Genomic DNA, 19,941 nt, shown 5'->3' on the forward strand with positions numbered 1-19,941 from the left:
AATCTGAATTCTAAATCCAGCAGTGGCTGATTAGAGAAAGACCAGCTTTCAGTGTGGGGTTTTTTTGGTTGCCTTTATTATTTTATTTATTTAATATTAAAGCAAAATATACAGGGTTGGGGGTTTATTTGGTAATATTTCATGAACCTACCAGCCCTGAAGAAACATGTGCAATATCAGCATTATGTGAAACTGCAGAGAACACTGCATCAGGTCGAGGCAAGGAGAGGAAGGAATACACCAGCAGCGACGTTTCTTGACATTTACAGCAAGGGCAGGCCCTGAAAGCGCCTTCGGTTTATGCTCTGCCACGTCCTTGTAACAGAATTGCTGCAGGTTACAGGACGCCAAATAAGGTTGGTGTTGGGGGGGGTTAACCGTTTTGCAGGTAGGGCAGTAAGACTGTCGTGCATTACTGGAGAAATAATTCATTTTCTGATGTTTGTCATTTTATTCTCGACATAATTTCATAGGCTCCTGGTTTCAGTACATAAGTAAGTTCTAGAGAAGAAAACAATTTTTTTGTTTAACGCCTAATAAAAACTCAGCCATTACCCGAATTTTAGGCAAGTTTTAGAAAGAAACACTTTTTCTGCCACGACAGAAAGCGAAGCCCAGAGTCACACGTACTGATCTGCCCCTGTGTGAAAGCCGGGCTGGGGAAGAAAAATAATAAAATGGGTGTTTAAGAAATTTTGCCGACTATGTTCTATTTGGGTTGTAGGTAGTTGAAGAAGAGAGAAGCCAAGTGTGAACAGTATTGGAGTTAATTGCACATGTACCATCTTCCAGCCTTCAGAAAACCATCCTTGTAACGTACAAATGCCCCGATTTTGCACTGCCCGTCGTACGAGATTTGGAAGAGCCCACCAGGACACGGAGGATGAAATTTTCCATCCCATCTTCACCCCACGACTCTCGTAAGCCAGAGGCAGCACAGCAGTGGGGCACTACAGCAAAACACCGCAAGCACCACTGAAGGAAACCTGTGCACAGCATCTACACTGCCACGGGCCTTGTCCTCCCCCTTCCTTCCCACCAGAGAGGTTGCAGGAACACGCAGCCCAGCAGGTCGTTACAGCAGAGGGCTCTGAATCAGGCAGAGCTTTTCAAAGACAACAGAAGACAACTGGCCTTTATCATACTGTATCTTCCTCAACAGAACATTTCGCACTTCTGTCTCTTCAGCTTTTGTTTGTTTGTTTGCTGGGTTTGGTTTGGTTTGGTTTTTTGTCTTTTTTTTTTTTTTTTTTTAAACTTTCAGCAACCTTCCACTAGGACCGAAGTTGCAACAGGTCTCGTGCAGCTTCAGTAAGGGGTGTTTTTGTCAGGGTTTGGTTGGTTTTTGTGGGGTTTTGTGGGGAAGGCTTTTTGGTTGAGGGTTTTGGGGGGTTTTTTGGGGGTGGGGCATGTAGGGTGGTGGGTTTGGGTTGTTTCTTTGTTTTTTAAATTGCCCTCTGAAGCTTCAGGCCCCAGCAGAACCTCATGAAGCTTACTGACCTTTTGCATTACTGTCTCAAGCACTGACAGTGTGAAGACACCAGCCTGCTGTGAGCTCCAACCAGCCAAGAACTAGCAGCAACCTCAGGCTGATTTAGCAGTTTCCTTCCATAAAAGCATTTTGCCTCTGCCTTATCAAAGCTCTGGTCTTTCACTAGCATTTTACACAATAAGATGGGCTTATTTAGTTTCCATTTATTTCTTTGTGGCTTGTCTATTCTCTATGCAAATATACTTAACTTCTCTCACTTGATTTTGCAGCACAGTAGTAAATTCCACAGCTCTTTCCAAACTCAGTGGTAGCTCAGTTTTTCCCCAACACCTACAGCTTGATTCCCTCCCCGCAACAAAATGAAGAAGCCTTAAAAAAAAAAAAAAAACAACCAACAACAAAAAGCCAAACCCCCCCCCAAAAACACATCTCCTACCTTTTACTCTTCATTCTTTTCTGGAAGAAAGCACTGAAGCCTCCCACAGAGGATCCAGGCTGACAACATTAGCACGGAAGCAGGATGACCCTGCACCTGCTGGGGGTTCTCCATGCCCCACCAGTTTGTGTCCAGCAGTGATCTGCGCTCACGGTTCCCTGCCGTCCCTGGAGTCCTCCACAGCCAGAGCACAGAGATGATGGCTTGTTTCGGCCCGGGCTGTGAAAAGCCCATGGGTGGCTCTGTCCACAGATAGGAGGACCACACCGTACCCTACACACAGCACGTGGAAGCACCATAATAGACACCTTGCAAGGTCCGAGTTCAGGTCTTTTACATCATTCCAGAGACATTAACATCAAAGTATTCCTGAGCTGGGAGGGCTGACAAGCAGGAGCACCGCCTGGAGCTGGGACTGAGCTTCCTGAGAGCTGGCGAGAGAAACCTGGGGTCTTTTATGCCAGTGCCAGAAGATCTAGATTCTCATCAGACATAATCCACCACCTCTTCTGAAAGGGCAGAGGAGAGTTCTTCAGGGGGTGGTGAAACACTGGCACAGGCTGCCCAGAGGAGCTCCATCCCTGGAACCCCTGAAGGCCAGGTTGGACGGGGCTCTGGGCACCGTGGCCCAGCTGAAGATGTCCCTGCTCACTCCAGGGGGGTTGGACTGGACAAATGTCCAGCACTACCATCAGGTCTATCAATCACTCTTCCCCATTTTATATCATCTACATGACACTCATATAGGGCAAAGTGGAAGACACAGGCAAGGAGGAGAAAAAAGGCAGTGTAACATTTGAGAACCTACTTCGTCTGAAATTTTTAAGCAGTGAGGCTTTCACTGAATAGAAACTTGTAATTGGAAATGTCAGCTTTACCCACCTTTCTTTACCTTGTAACAGAAGGGCTTTCAAAACATTTGCAGTAGAGTACAACAAAATTAGCAACCGTGCTCAGGGAACTAAGAGCTGCGTGCACCTACACGTTGAGAAGAGCCGAACGGTTCCACGTGCCTTTGGCCCACAGCATCCACCCGGTTCAGCAGCAGGAGCCCCGCAGGGATCGGCTTTGGTCAAGCAGCCAGTCACAACAGAGAAGATCCAAAGTACGTACCTGGGCAAAGCCCATCTGGTGGAACCATCACCCCACTTCAGCACAGAAGCAGCTGCCAACACGTCAGGTGGTGGAACCGCGACACTGGCTCTGCCCTTCTGACCGTGGAGTTCTTCCCCAACCCAGACGTGCCGTTTGCTGCCTCCCCAGCAAATCAGAAATTCACTTGTTGAGCTGAATTGGTGGTCATGAGCTCGCTAGAGTGATCATCAGAGAGCATTCTCATTCAGTAATGTCCCACACACGGGTAAGGTCTGATTGTACAAACTCTGCTAAAAGTAATTACTCCCTTTCATTCAAAAACAACAGCAAGATTGCTGCTGAGCATTCTGTTGTCCGAAACACCCTTCAGAAACAATCAAGGGAAAAGAGAAGACAGGAGCAGAAAAACTGTGACGGAACAGTGACATTTATTAAGCATATACCGACCGCCAACAAGCAACTCTTTTCTGATAGCATAACTGTTTTACTCCATGTAATCATACAAGACCATTACAGAACAACACACCGCATGGGCAAATAAACCCTGAGCAGTCTGAGAAGATGTCATGCTTCTGAAATAGGCTTCTCTCTAGGGGGGAAAAAAAAGGGAGCATGAGGAATGGTGCCACTTAACAAGAGAAATGGAGATAGCATCTCTGTGTTGCTTGTTTAGCTGTCAACAGAAAATGTTTTGGGGAAAAAAATGTCAAAAGCATGTTTTTATTTAGGTCCAACCAAATTGCAGAGTTCTTTTTCCATTCTAAAAAAAAAAAAAAAAGCTTTCTGTTTAAAACAAGAAAGATTTAGGTTTTTTCATATGGAATGCCCCATTTGACCCGAAATGCTTCAACATTTAATGAAGTAAAGTCAAATGTTTACCTTATGGGTCAAGGGGGGTGGGGGAGGAATTGTACCAAAATGCTGGAGGAGAAGGAAGAAATCACGTTAGAGAAGGACTCAGTAGTGAAGATCACCCAAACGTGGCAAACTTAACCAAGAGTTTTGGATCCCAACCTCCCACCTGACGGCAAGGTTTTGGTAGCTACAGGGGTGGCTTCTGCGAGGAGATGCAGAAGCTTCCCCCGCGTGTGACAGAGCCCGTGCCAGCCGGCTCCAGGATGGACCCGCCACTGGCCAAGGCCGAGCCCACCAGCGATGGTGGCAGCACCTCTGGGGTGACGTGGTTAAGAAGGGGGAAAGTGATTGTGCAGGAGCCACTGCAGCCGGAGAGAGGAGCGGGAATGTGTGAGAGGAGCCGCTCTGCAGACACCCAGGTCAGTGCAGAAGGAGGGGCAGGAGGTGCTCCAGGCGCCGGAGAAGAGATTCCCCTGCAGCCCGTGGGGAAGACCACGGTGAGGCAGGCTGTGCCCCTGCAGCCCGTGGAGGTCCATGGTGGAGCAGATGCCCACCTGCAGCCCGTGGGAGGGAGCCCAGGCTGGAGCAGGGGAAGAATGTGAGGAGGAAGGAGCGGCAGAGACAGCAGGTGATGAACTGACCCCAACCCCCATTGCCTGTCCCCCTGTGCTGCTGGAGGGGAGGAGGGAGAGAACGTGGGAGTAAAGTTAAGTCCAGGAAGAAGGGAAGGGTGGGGGAAGGTGTTCTGTGATTTGGTTTTATTTCTCATTACCCTGCTCTGATTTGATTGGTAATAAACTAATTTATTATGAGTCTGGTTTGCCCATGACTAACTGGGGAGTGCTCTCCCTGTCCTTATCTCGGCTTCCTCTGTATTCCCCCTCCTCTGTCCCACCGAGGAGGGAGGTGATAAAGCGCCTTTGGTGGGCACCTGGTGGCACCCACCACATCCCCGTTCCTCTGAAGAATTTAGTCTCTGCTACTGGTTTTATCAGCAGTATGTAAGTGAATCTCATCTTCATGGAGCACCCTCATCACTATAGGAAAGATTCACTGTAAGCACTTGATCCAAACAGGAGCATCCCATACAGGAGCAAATGGAAAGACCTGTGTTAAAGTAACCAAGTTCTTACACAGGATGCAAAATAACTTATTTAAAAGCCTGGAATCAGAGGAGTTCACTTAATTCCAATGGGAAGCTTTAATAATAATCCTGCTCATATCCCCAACTATTTTTTTTTAAAAAGTAAATAAATGCCTTGCATGAACCATTAATTCTGCTTTCAACCTGTTCCCTTAAATACACAAACATCTGATTTTTCTGACTAATCTTTAGGTACGTACTTCTCTTTCTGATTTCTCAGAAAAAAAATCTCGATTATGTGGTTCACAGCCTTTTTGTAAATTGAGCACAGTGCCTAACATGTCAGAGTGTATTCCTTACTGCAGACTACAACTGCAAAATTCAGCAACTACTAGCTGCTCAGTGGTACGTTAAAGAGGAGGGGGCTCAACAGACTTCAGCAACCACTGGTTGTATGTGTGTTTGCCAAGACAAACCCACAGACATAGTCACTCCTTCAGCGTGCCTGAATACTATAAATGCTCCCAAAACCATTATAAATGTTCCTCCAAATAACCAAAAGAAATTTCAGGGGCATTTTCCTTTCTTATGTCAAGCTCAGTTTCAAATCATTAGATGAACTGAAAGTTGTGTACCATCAAAAAACCCACACTATTTATTATTACTTCACCTATAACTTTTTGGTTCATTTGGAATCCCCAAAAACCCCAAAATAACAAAAACAGAAAGCCCATACCCCCCAAACCATAGCCTTTTCTAGGATCTTAATGAATGTGACAACCATTTGTCACTCGCCTTGACTCCTGTGGGATGAGAACAGGGTATGATCCGATCCTTTGAATGTCCTTCAACAGTAATGATGTGCCAGGGCCAGAGCCACCCTGACATTCTTTATTTCTGAGGGCACCCTCATAACGGCATTAGCTCATGTTACCTTAAACAGCGTACGTCTTAAAATGCATTTCATATTCATGGATTCCTGCTTGGAATCTGGGGGATTCCATTCCGCACTTTACTTCATTCTGCTCGCACGCTGACCCTCAGAAGTGCCTGTTGGTCTGTGCCCGCCCGCCGCCCGCAGCCCCCCGCAGTACCAGCTGCTGGGTCAGGCAGGCTCTTGTGTCCACCCTTCTCTACACCTCTCCTCTTTTCTCCCTTTCCCAAACTGAATCAACTTCTTTGATAACTTTGAAGACTGTTTAATTCCAGGGTATAACGCAAGCAAGGTATCGTCATTGGGTGGTCAACGATAAATTTAAGCTCACTAGCATCCTATTCTCAGCTTTGTCTTGGACTACGATATAAACTTCAGAAAGTAATTCAGACTTAGTCACCCTTAGTTCACCACAAAATGACAATACTAACACCAACCTCTCATGACAATTCTAAGATTATATAGCTCATAGGCAACACTGCAAGACCCTTCAATGAATGTGGTTATAAAAATTTAAATTATTATTCAAATATCTACTTGAATTATCACTGAGGAATAATTTATCTTAAAGAGCCTTTAGCGCTCACCAGGTAACCATCTTGATGACCCCAAGGTTCAATCTTGACCAGAAAATAATATTGCCCTGCAAGCAGCTGAGTTTTTTCTGAGTCCTGTCTCAAAGAGAGATTCCCCCAGTTGTTTATTTGGGAGAACAAAGTCTTCAAATCTCTTTTTTCCTCCAAAAAAGTCTCAGCAAGACTGGGACCTGATTTTTCCAGCTTCATGTATTCATTTATGCTTCAAAATAGAAACACACCTCAATTAGAAGCGTCCAATTAAGATAAAGGCCAGCATACATGTGATTTTCCACTGGTGAAGTTCATTAGCTATGCCTTCCGCAGGCGCGAGGTCAGGGACAGCAGGAACAAAGACATGATTTGACATAAGTAGAAACAATTTAGCAGAAGCACAAGTTACTCCTTTGGGATTGCCCAAGAGGAAAGGCCATTCTCTCAAAATACTGAAGTTTTAATTTGGACTCCTGAAGAAATCTATTATTTGTTTCTCCTATTTGCAACAGCCTTAGGCCCAAGGCTGGCGCCTCCTTTGGTTTTGGGCTGAAGAATCCGGTTTGGCACCACCGTACAGCATGTGACACTCACAGCTCTGCGACAGCGCAGAGGTGAAGCCTTTCATCTTCGAAGTCTCCGCACGGTCACAAGCTGTACAGCGAGAGCAGGAAGGGAAGGGGACAAAAAACAAAAAAAGGAAAAACCAAACCAAAAGAAAACACGGAAAAGAGCAGGGAAAGATGGAAAATGAAACGCAGAGCAGCAAGTGGATTGGCTGGAATAACTGCAGCCTGGGAAGGGGAAGCGCAACCCAGGAGAGCTGTCAGGAAGAGAGAACACCGCTCCCGCGGTCACCGCGGGAACCCGTCAGTCAGAGCAGAAACGTTTGTCATCCGGCAGCCAAGTGGCTGGGAACCAGCGAGTGTTGGGGCAGGACCATCAGCACGAGGTGTGGGAGAGGCTCTGCTCAAAACAAACGGGGACATAAAGAGGCGTGAGGAGGTCTGCAAGCAGGAGCCTCTGGATTTGTGAATAACGTCTATGAAAGTCCATGTCAAGTCAGGTACTACAATAGAAAGGGATTGCTGATTAATGCCGGAGCGACACACTGAACGTTAGCATCCTGTTCTTTACCACTCCGAGGTCTCATTAAATATCCGGTGGAGTTTACAACAGGGCTTTTGCTTTACTTTTTAATTTGAGCCTTGAGGTAATAAAGCAGACTCGTTTTAAAAAGCAAGGCGTGTCAATAACGTAAATTTCTTTCTTCAAGACTTGAGAAATTTCGTGGCCAGAAATTCAAACTGGTCACCCACCCGATCCAAGTCAAGTCGGTTCCCGCTGTGCCCAGAAGGAAGTTTTCGGAGAGCAGTGTTTCAGAGCTTTTGGTTGCCTCCACGGCTGCAGTCCGAGCCACGTAATACTGGATGTGAGATTAACTCACACAAACGGATTCGGCCCCCTCTAACACAGGGTGAACAAGGCTGAAGGAATCTCCCCTCAGTAGATGCAATTCTTCCCACTGCTACCAGCCACGCTTTGAAAAGGAAAATAATAACCTCCTGGGTAAAGAAAAAGAGGGCCGTGTACATCCAAATAGTCAAAGGTGGGTGAAGCCAGTGACACTAAGCTTTTGAGAGGGACACCACATGGAAAAGCAGAGAGCGCGGCTCAAAGAGATCCAACAGCCCAGCGGGGATACCTTTTACCTTCTTTCGGAGACATTTTCAGTTCATCCGTGCGCCTAAACCATCTGTAAACGAGTAGTTGAGAGCAGATAAACGGGGATAGATTGGACAGCTCAGTAGAAGTGAGAACCCAAACATCTACAGCATTTTGTCCGTTTTTGAAGAGATGACAGTGAAATTGCTTTTGATTAAACTGTGAATGGAAATTCCCCTAGAGCTTCCTGGAGAAGGCAAAAGAAACTATTTATGATCCAATCCGTTACCCTGCGTTCGCAAGTGTCTACTGCAACATTAAAATGTTAACTGTTAAAAACCAATAATCAGTAGAAGGTTAATACCTTCTTTTCATCGGTATTGCTCAATTTAATTGTAAACTAAAAGTCTTCTTAGGTATAACCAGCAGTAAACTGATAATACCAGCTAAATGCTCAACAGATGTCTCTAACTGGAAACATAAAATTTTAATAGTCGGTTTCTTCAGTATTTAAAGACTATATTGTTATCAACATATTTTTCATAAAGGAAGTCATGCACTTCTGTCAGTTATATTTATTACACTAAGGAACATTTTATTACAATAATGCAGATGTCTTCATTCCATAAACCCCAATGGTACTTAGAGCCAGGATTTTATTACTTGTGCCTGGGGCCGAACAAAGCTATAAACCTGCTACATTCCCATTCAAATACTGCTGGTGGGGTTTGCATTTTTGTGCCATAAATTACAATACAATGCAATCAAATACGTGCAGAAGTGGTAGCCATGGAAACAGCATTTTCCACTCACAAAATTTTAAGGTAAATGGAAAAAAACACCCAACAGATTTATGAACAATTATTTTTACTCTGGACTAACATATTTCCCCCAAAAAAGGGTGTAGGTGGTTGTGACTCCAGTAACAATATCGGGTATTACACACCCTTGGATCTGGAGGGCCACTCGGAGCTGCTCACACGGTTTTCCACGATCCCCCCTGTTTGTTCCAACCACGAGCCCCGCCACCGGCATCGCTCGCTGCGCCCAGAGAGCCGCGCTGACCCAGCGCCCCGCGCAGCAGGGATCAGCGAGACAGTAAACGCACCACACCTGAGGTCTGTCCCGACACTGCTTTGTTTAAAACGAGAGCACACCTAACTCACGAGAACAAGAAGCTTTCCGGCACATTACGATACTTGAAGCTAGAAAAACTTTTGAAAATCATAAACAGTGGAATTCCTGGAGTATTACATTAAAGCACACGAGTTTTTACATCTAACAGGACTTTGTATTTTTCTTGAGAGTTCAGTTTAAGATGCGTAGTATTTGGTAACACTCGTAAGTGAAAAAATGACAGCTTGCTTTACTAAGACTGCTTTTCTAGAACTATTTTAGCAGTGTTTGTTACTAAGTCATTGGAACGCACTTTTGAAAAATCTTATTATTTAATATTTATCTTGTTAAAGCACCAGGGGGTCACAACCAGGTTGGGCTTTCCTGCATTTGGTACAAACACATAATAAATGTCAGTCTGAGACACAGCAGGGTTTTTTTTTTTAAAGAAATACATACTCCAGTACTTGACTGGAGTTATCTAGTGTTATCCTGACTTCTGCAGGCTTGCTGTAGAGATACCGCTGTTCTTCACGTAAGCCATCAAGATGCCCAGGCTGTTTTACAAACCCTCCAGTTTACATTTTTGCAGTTTCCAAAAGAACAGAAACAGGAAGGGGGTGGTGGTGGGGAGGACCCCTCTGACTGTAACCTGGTGACTGGGGATGGACCAAAAGAAGGCAGAGGACAAGTCCTTCTCAGAGGCCTTTCGGAAGCCAAGTTTTAAGGTAGAAAAAGGCAGACCAGATGTCAAGAGGGAGTATATATCAAAGCTTATCCCTGAAGGTAAGAGTCGGTAGCTTTGAGTAAAGCAGCAGGCTTGTGGGTGCTCTCAGAACAGGTGAGCACACACTGGTTTCTAGCATCTAAGTTTTTTCCAGGAAATGCCCTTCGCTCCTGTGCTCCAGCTTGGTGCTCCCGGCCCTCTGAAATGCCGACTCCAATAGAAACCACCACTGTTACTCAGAAACAGTAACCCAAGATAACCCGTTTTCAAACACTAGCCTTACTCATCGCTCTGAAGGGAACCGGAGCTCGATTCAGCGTACTAAGAGCAAAGAGCACAGAACGGAGTGCGCGCCGCCCGTCAGCCAGAAGCCGTGCGGCTCGGAAGGCGCGCGGCGATTCCACGCGCGCTCGCGCGCGCTTAGAGCTGCGGCAGGGAAGATGACGAGCCCCAAGGCACACACGCGTGAGCGTGCAAACCCTCCCTTCCCCCGCCCGCCCAAGCAGGTGCAGTGAAGCTCGCACAACACCGCTTCCTTCAGAGCACTTGAGGCAAAGGACTCAGAACCGACGCTGTCGCGCTGGAATTTGGCACGGAGGAGCCACAACCCGTAGCTGACCGCTCCTGCGAAGAAGGAAACACCTCCCTCATCACAGAGGTGCTCTGTGCCGCCGCCACGCTCCGGCAGGGGTGGAAGCAGACAGCGCTGGAGCGCTGCTGCATTCTGATTTCTGCAGCGGCCTGCACTGATCACCGCAACGGAGGAGACGAGACATCCTTAACACACGACCCCAGCCAAGACACAGGCTGGCGGCCACCTGACACTGCACAGAGAGAAGTGAAAACCTACTCCTCACTGCTCCTGCGCCAAGACTTGGATGCAAAAAATAATGCAGAGCTGCAAAAAGCACCGTTCCAGTACAATAGAGGAAATAAAGAAGCGTGGGGAAATGGAAATGCCACCTGCAGGCAGGTACAGGTCAAGTGTTTCCTACGCCACCTCTAGAGGTATAAGTCTTCCCTCCTCACAGTTTCCATCTTACAGAAAAGTCACACATTCCCTTCCGTCCTCCTCCGAACGGTGTACACACTGCTCAGCCCAAGCTCCCCCTCGTAAACCACTGAGGCCGCGTCTAAACCCAAGAGGAAGAGCGTCCCACAGGCACTCTTGAGCCCTGACCCCTGCTCTCAGCCAGATCAAGCGCTTGTCAGGAGCACAAGCGTCCTCCAGCTCACACGCCCAGGTTTCCTCCGAGAGCAGCAGAGCACAGGGATGCAAGGAGCGATCCATGCCCAGTTTTCGCTTCTGCGCGGCACGGGAACGCAGCGAACGCTGCCAACCCCAGAGCTGAGGATCTCAGCCGCCCGTCCCACAGTCCAGCGGATCAATCAGCACAGCAGCACGTTCGGGATGCTCCAACAACGTACTACAAGACAGGAGGGCAAAGATTCCTCTTGCTGTGCTCTGCTCTTCTCTCAGCCGGGCCCAGCACCTACCAAGCGCGCCTGGACATTGATGCCACGGTGGAACGGCTTCTCACGTTAGCAACGGGACCAAACTGTTTTGGTTACCCTGCCACTGCAGCTCTTTGCGTACTCTGAACCTCTCTTGCATCTCCCCACCTCTCACCCATCTCACCACAGTCAGTACCCTACAGGAGGACGCCAGGGATTACTTTCAGAACTGGAGGTAGGTAGGCTGCGGCTTAAATTCCCATTTTATTTTCCTTTGCCAGAAGCGCACCCAGCTCCACACGCTTTCCCAGTACATGCATTATTTTGTCCCATCGTTATACCAAGAGATTTCTTAGAGTAGAGTAAAAACTGGGTTTGTGTAATATGCTTTATATGTAATGAGATTTTTATGAATATATATGTAGATCGAAACATAGCATAGGCAGACCAAGTTAGAATTCGGGAAGGTAAGCCTATGTCCTAAAGGAGAGAAAATAGCTTAAAGAATTACACTGTTTTACTAGCATATGAAAGCAGTTGTAAGACACCATTCCAAACATTTTGAAAACATCAGAAATGTTTTCTTAAAAAAAAAAAAAACAAACATAAAAGCTAAGAAGAGTGACTTGTCTATATTTTTTCCTTTTTTTTTTTTTTAAATAATTTATGATTACCTGCAAACAATTAAAAAGGATCTGGAAAAACAAGCAGACGGAACATAGCAAGCCACCTTTCTAAGGCCTCCGTTATCCAAACAGTAAATTAATCAATACAGTAAGTACTCACATCAGAATCTATCATTACAAATACCATAATCCTCACCTCCGCCTGCTGCTAACTGCAGTATGCAAACCAGCTTGGTAAAAGACGCTACCCAGTCCTACCATTCTCATCACGTTTTTCTAAGACAGCTTCTATTCAAGGCTCCTTTTTACATATTTCGTTCTTTCTTCTACTATCAGGGAGTCATTTATTCACTTACCACCTTTGCTCTGACCCTCATTGGGCCTTCGTCCCAGGCTGGTTATTTCCCTGTCCAGCCTAGCTAGCGGAGGGCAGCACTAACTCATTAGTGGCCAGTAGCTCAGAGCAGGCTCCTGTCTGACATCAAACACACAGTACCATCTCTGCTCCTGTGTTGGTAGATTCCATACCAAATGCTGGTATTTTGGTAACAAAATCAGGTATTTTGTATCCCTATGACTGCGCTGTGCGTGCCTTTCGGGTACGAGCTCTGTGCTACCTACAGGTTATTGATCGAGGGGAAACGGGCAGCTGCTGACAGCACCTTTTTGCTACGCGACCTTTTGGATTTGACAGCGGTACACTTTGATGATCTACTGAACTGCAGCCCACCAGCAGGAAAACACCCCTACAACCAAACTCGGGGATGTAGTCAAGTGTAACAAAGGCAGAAACAGGTGCATATTCCCAGATATTTCTATTGTGACTGTGTTTTAGTGGCTACCACGCTGCTGTTAACCAATGCACAGTATGTAAGACCAGACACACTGGAATTGTACCTACTGCTTGTGGACAACCGGTGTGAAGCAGCTAATGTTCCACCATTTGTGGCACTAGGGCATGCACTATCCCGACGTGCGCTATCCCCTAGCTATCCTTAGCTTTCCCTGTTAAGAACAAGCTACGTATTTCACAGCTGACACACGTTTACACTAGCATTCTGGTGCGGAATAATCTCACGACAGAAATTCAAACCGGCATAGTAATCGTTACCTCTTTCTACACAGAACCCTTACCTCTCCCTACAAAGAATTGCTTTCACATTCAAATGTTGTGTCACTCACACGGGCTCCAGAGAGATGATGCACATTTGAGCCGAGTTCAGGTCGGGGTATTTAAGAGCCAAAGGGAGCAGCACCTGTGTCGCAATTCTGCTTTTTGAGTTTGGCCCAAAGGCCTGCAAAAGCAGAGAGTCTGTAACAACCCAAACACGCGGCAAAGCTTTTCTGAGAACTGTTACTACGCTGCAGAACATTATCTTCTAAACTATTTTGTGCAGCGTGCCTCACCTCTGTGATGCAGAGCGTATACATTTTACCGAAGCCAAGCAATCTGAAAGCACAGTGTCCTCTATTGCTATGTTAACTATCAGTTTTGGAACTTCCAAGGGCCCCAAAATCTTTTTTTTTTTTTGGAAATATTTTCTTTCTAGGAGCTCCCCGTGACACTGCACGGCCCAAACTTTGGCTGCCATAGCTGAGAAGGAGCGAAGCACATTTCTCTTCTGGGGTATGTTCTCAGGCACAGCAGAATGTCCAGGTGCAAACAAGCACAAAGCAAACCGCAAAGCAAAATCAGTTCTCTGACCAGAGCGGGATCCACACCGTGCGGAGCAAGGGTGATTGCCCTCAGCACCCTGCTCCTCAAGGCACAGCCCTCCCCACTACAATCTGCTTCACACACTTACCAGCGTGGGTCATCTCTACCAGATTCTAAACAACACAAATATTTAACTTGATCCAATCTAAGGAGGCCTATGAGGTATCAGACTTCAGATCTTCGGATTTCGCTGAATTATGGCAATAAAATGCACCACTTCGTTCCTGTTGCCAAATGTTCTCACCCACCAACCAGAGAACTAATCCCTGGGTTTTCTTCCCTTTCCCATACTAAAGGGGCCACATTCTCTTTCACTGTTTACTATTAGTTTAAAACAGAACATAAACGTCTTTCTTACCCATTGTCATGGCTGGAGCCCCCCCAGCTGCTCCCCCCCCCCCGTCCCAGCCCCCTCCGCCCCCTCACTGACCTGGGTGCCCGCAGGGCCGGGGCTCACAGCCCCCTCCTCTCCTCCGCTCGCCGGCAGGGAACCGCGAACAAAGAGCGCGATCGACAGGTTCTTTCACTCTTCAATAGAGTTCTTGGAGAGGCGCTGATTGCCCTGGCCTTGCCCCGGGGCGGGTCCCAAATTGGGGCCGGGGGAGCCTCGCGGAGCCTCTCACAGGAGCCGCCCCTGCAGCCCCCTCCCCGCTGCCAAAACCCGGCCACACCAATGTTCCACGTATTATCCTAAAAAAAAAAAGCCAACTACAGAAACGACTTGCACCATTACCATCAATCAACATACCGGGCGTGAGAATTAGGCTTGATGAGACCGATTAAATTTTCATCAAGGCATATTCAATTTTATGTTGTTTTGTGGTTTGGGTTTGTTGTGTTGTTGTTCCCCCCCCCCCCCCCCCCAAAAAAAAAAAAAAAGCTGTTTAGCAGCAAGAAATAAAAGTAATTTGAAAAACCCAAACTCTCCATGACGGTACTACTTTAAAATGGACGAATCCGCACAGATGCGCAATCCATTCATTTAAGAAGTTTCGGCAGCGAAAACGTGGAGATGAAGCATCTCCTTTCCCCATCCCTGAGTCGTACTGTACCAGCTAGATAACAGGCTTCAGCAGCCTGCAGAGCTACGAGCTCCACATCACCTGTACGGATTTACTTCCGAGCACGGCAGAGGGTAAAGCAGTTTCAGCCGAAATTTCAGCTCCCAATCTATGCCCCAGTCACCCCCGACCAGCTCAGCAAGCAATATCATTTTGTGATACAGTTATGGTCTTAAAATGATGCAGCTCCTTTAGGCAAGGGATGTATCATAGATTTTGGTTAACATGGTTTTGGCATTTGATTTATAAGACTACACTGACCAGCTTGAGAGCGGTTGAGAGTAAAAACATCCTAAGAGTGTAAAATATTGTTCTTTTGAATGTATGAAACTAAATACCAGGAAGGAAAGATCTTAGACTTTTTATTATTGTAATTTAGCAATGTAACTGAGATCAAGATAGACACAAGTACCTGGGAGGTCGTTAATTCAACGAACTACATCGTTCCTTTGGCACGTTGTGTTAATAGGAAGATTGGAAAGAAGGAAAATTTGAAAGAGAAGTTAATCCCAAAGAAGGCAGGGCCATACAAAAAAGGAAAAAATACCTTTTGAAACCATTCTCATTTTCTTCAAGCTCATGCTCAATTCAAATATTTTGCTTTTGGTCCCCTTTTGCCAATGCTCTAGTCAGGGTAGAGGAAAGGAAGGGCATAAAACTGTGTTTGAAGATTTTCTACACAACCTGCACAATTCTGTACCTATTTAGGAAAAGAGAGACGTTTTTTCAGCCACTTAATTATTCTTATGTCCTTCTCAGTACAGTTTAAGAGCCTATTTCTGCATTTCTTTCTTTCTTTCTTTTCGCAGCACAGCATTGCAGAAGTTCCTTTATCTCAAGAATGGGTTACAAGTCCTTAGAAATGGAGGCAGGAAAAACAAAGATGCTACATTTTAGGGAAGCACGACTGTCTCTTAAACTTACATTGTGATGTCTTCCCAAAAGCTCCATTCCCAGATTGCAAAATCTTCCACGGAATTTTGTGCCCAAGGGATGAATATGGTTGGGAAAATTAAAAGATTTCAAAGCAAGACCAAAAAATAATGCCAAAATTATCTGCTTGACAAACGTGTTCTGATGAAGTATCCTTTGTTTGCCTTGCCCTCTTTTTTTTTTTTCCTTTTTTTTCAGTTCACAAGTTCTTCAGGTTGGGACCTTGTCTTCATACATGTCTACAAGGCACCTACATCACACCGTGATACATAATTAACATGCATTGAATCACAATTAATAACCACCCTCTCCCTTGGAAATCCGTGGGATTATTCTGCTGCTAAACGGGTGCTGCCAACATCAGCACGAAGGCGCGCAGACTCCCTCTCTCTGGCTTCGGGAGGCCCTTGAGGATGGCGTTAGGTAGGATCACTCCAGCCAATGGCTTCTGAGGAAGTGGAGTTGCCGTTTGGAGAAGATGCTTAAGGGGTGCTGCAGAGAAGCTGTAACTCTACGGTGATACCTCTGCCTCGAGAGATCTCAGGTCATCCATGAGTTAAGAGGGACATACTCTTGCCAGAAAGCAAATCTTATCCCCTCACTGCACGACACAGGAAAAATTCAAGAGCTTAAAAAGCATCGGGTTCTGCTTCTCACTGAGTATGAGTCTGCTGGAGCAGTAGGCAGCTGACCTGTGGACCAGCAGATCTGAAATCACCGCTTGTATCGAAGAGAACAAGAGTTTATTCCAGCCAATGGAAACGGTTTTAGCTACTTTTTTCGTTTTGCAAATAGGATTTAGAAGGCTGGGTTTTTTTTTCTTTTGAGAGGATTCTATTATGTCTCAGGTTCAAAGTGACATCTCTTGTCTTAGAAAAAATTAGATTCTTTGCAAGAGCTCTGTCTTCACTTGCTTTGTGGTTTGCACAATTCTTTGCAGAATGTGAGTATAAAGTGGATAGTAAATTCTCTCCTTCTCATTATTTTAGTACATCTTCCAATATGCTGAAATCAAGCTCCTTACACTGATTTAGGTATGAGATTACATTGTACAGGAATTGTTTTCAGAGAGATGAATGATAAATCTTGCACGTCGTGAATGCAGTCAAAGGTGGGGGTACAATTTTCTTCCTCTCTTCCTAATTCTACTATTCTGGAAAAGTGAATTTCTGTGTCTCCTTTTACTGATTACAAACAGTAGCCACACGTGCTCGCGGGTTTGTGAAGTTTAGTTTCTGGCGGTGAGTCTCAGCTAACACAGAACAGATTCTGAGCCAGCGTAAGCCAACGCACCTGCTCTGCACGGACGGGAACACCCTGATGGAAACGGCTGCTGCGCCCCTGCTGTGGAGTCTGGTAAACCCCCGGCCGGGCAGAATGAGCGGCCTCCGCCGCGCTGCGGATCTGTCATAGTCCCCCTGAGACACAGCAGGGGGTTGGAGTCACTTCGCCAGTTTACGTTCAGCGTTTTCACAACACAGATTTCGTTTACTCCCAAATATTCTCCTCCTAAACCTCATTCTGTTTGAAGATACTTCACTTTTCTTTGGAAATGCTTTAACTCCAAGTAGAACTTTTTTTCAGATTTTGTAATTTTCTAATAAACAGAACTTTCGTAAAACCCACCGCTATGAATGTCAAGATTATTTTGTTATTTCCAATTGCAAAACATTTTCAATTTTCCATCAGAAGGATTCACAAGTTATCTGACCTTTACTCATCTGGGAGAAGTGAATTCCACTTCCCTAACGTTGAAAAACGCCAGCAGTTTTTGTTGTGGTGTTTTTTTTCTCTTGTTACGACGTGTAATATTTTGCCCCATTGGATAGGTTCAATCCAGATCTCCCATAGACACATTGCTATTAACGAAAAATACCCAGTTCCCTTTCTCTGGAGCTGTGTTTAAAGAGGTGCCCTCTCCATAAGTGCTGTCTCTGTAGCCTCTCTGTGCCAATACAGCGGCATCATCATCAAGACAACTGAGAATTCTAGCTGCTCGTGGATTTACTATTATTACCTTAGGTGTGTGATCTGGAATACATTACTCAGCATTGCTTTGTGTGTAGTGAGATTTCTCTCTAGCCTGCAGAAAAACAATCATATGCTGCCACCACACACTTTAATTGCCACAATAAACCATCCTTTGTTGTCCACGCAGGTACAGGACAACTCTAACGCAAGAGAAGCCCTCGTGCTCTCTCAAAGCCCTAATGATACAGGAAATTATTGCTGTTTATTCTGTACTCCGGAGCAGTTTTCCGTGTGAACTACCTAACGTGTGCCATCAAAATGGATCATCTTTAAAGAGATTCCTGTCAAATCACCTTTTGAGAAACAAACCTGTATTTTAGGCCTTATCAGTAATCAGAACTTCCTAACCTGTATATGACATCCTGGCAGAAACATGTTCTTCATCATAATTTAAGGAATGGATTATGAAGTCACAAGAACCCAGTAATGGAGTCCTTTGTGGTGGCATAGATAGAGGTGGTCTCCATGATATAAGGACACCTCAGTGATTCTGATGAAGTAGTAAAATTAAAACACTTCCACACAGAAGCTGTGTATTCAGACCCTGTAACATCTCAGCCAGCAACACCATTTTACAGAGAGCAACTGAAGTGGATTATGTCGTATACAGCGGAGGAACTATTACGTTTGGAGCCTTATGGTTACATGTTTTCCACAGCCTTAGCTTGTTCATGCATATCTCTGGAGCAAACTGACTGCACTTGTGGTATTTGATCTATTTTTCTATGCTTTCTGAGCCAGTCGGAATAAATCTTCCCACAGTTTCAGCATTCCAAGCAACCTAGAGCCCCAATTTAAAGATGAGAATGCCCTGAAAAGCCTTTTTACACTTAAATCCCGACAGGCGGGAATTTGCATATTAGTCAAGCAACAGTTTTAATCCCAGCACTGCCATCTACTGAAGAGATCATTATAATATGCTTTTCTGGAAGATGCTCTTTAATACATAGACAAATTAATATCTCAGTAACTGGATTACTGGATAAATGGAGTTCCTAACCCAATAAAACCATAAGCTGTGCTATACAGCCTGGCAAGCTGATCAAATGACCTTAAAAGATATATAAATCCAATTACAGGAATGGTGACATTTCAGCAATAGTGAGCAGACACCAACGCATTGTGCCTAGGCCTGCCTTGCTCGGATTGAAGGCAAACAAATCCCAGCTGAACTAAATGAGAATAGAATCAATTACTGTTTCAAGTTAGTAAGACTGGATATTAATCACTCAGTTGCTTAAAAAGGCACACAAAATTAATAAATCGGTGTTCCAAACTCTGGAGGGATCAATGTAAGTTGTAGAGGAGAAATATTCCACTAAAACAAAAATCACTTTTCCCTAGATAAGAAAATCTAAATAATAAGAATGAAAAAATTTTGATCACCTGTGGACAGTCCTGCCCCTGGGGTATCTGCCAGTTCCTCACAGGATGAATGCATTTGAATGACCAGGTAACCCACTATATGCACCTTGCTTCCTAGCTGGATCAACCCTGGCATGAAGCACCTCTTTAGGCTGTTGGTGACCAGAACAGGCCACAACCTGTTGATTGCATTTTTCTATCGGGTTTACTGCACCAGACGGTTTAATAGTACCCAACATTTCCCAAACTTCTTGAGGAAGCGAGCTGCAAGTTCTGGTGAAAAGTATGGTGGGCCAAGATGTTGGTGACAGAGGTGGGAAAGTGACTTCCTGCTCATTTAGTGTGGGTTGAAAGGACCACAGGCAACAGACGAGATGTTTGGCATTGCTCCTTAGCCCAACGGAGCGTGTGTCCATTGCTCCTTAGCCCAACGGAGCGTGTGTCCATTGCTCCTTAGCCCAACGGAGCGTGGGTCAGGGTGCCGAGGGCGCTGATGGCTCCGAGGGGCCGGAGCGCTCCAAGCCTGGAGGGTCCCCATGGGGTGTCTGTCAGGGCAGGGCCTGTCCCACCAGCCCAGCCAGGAGCAGGCAGCCGGGGGGCAGCGGGGACAGCCCCAGCCCTGGGCATCACGCACCTCCCTGGGGATGGGAACGGGCCAAGGCCGGGCCAGGACACGGGCCCACGGGTGGGTCTGGCTCGGTGGGGCCCATGGGGCCTGTGGGGAGCTGAGAGGGGCCCTGCTGGGGTGCTGCTGGGGCAGGGGCTGACGGCCCTGGGGGG

The sequence above is a fragment of the Leptosomus discolor genome, chromosome 8 (genome assembly GCF_034619465.1).
Source record: "Leptosomus discolor isolate bLepDis1 chromosome 8, bLepDis1.hap2, whole genome shotgun sequence".
Lineage (NCBI taxonomy): Eukaryota > Metazoa > Chordata > Aves > Leptosomiformes > Leptosomidae > Leptosomus > Leptosomus discolor.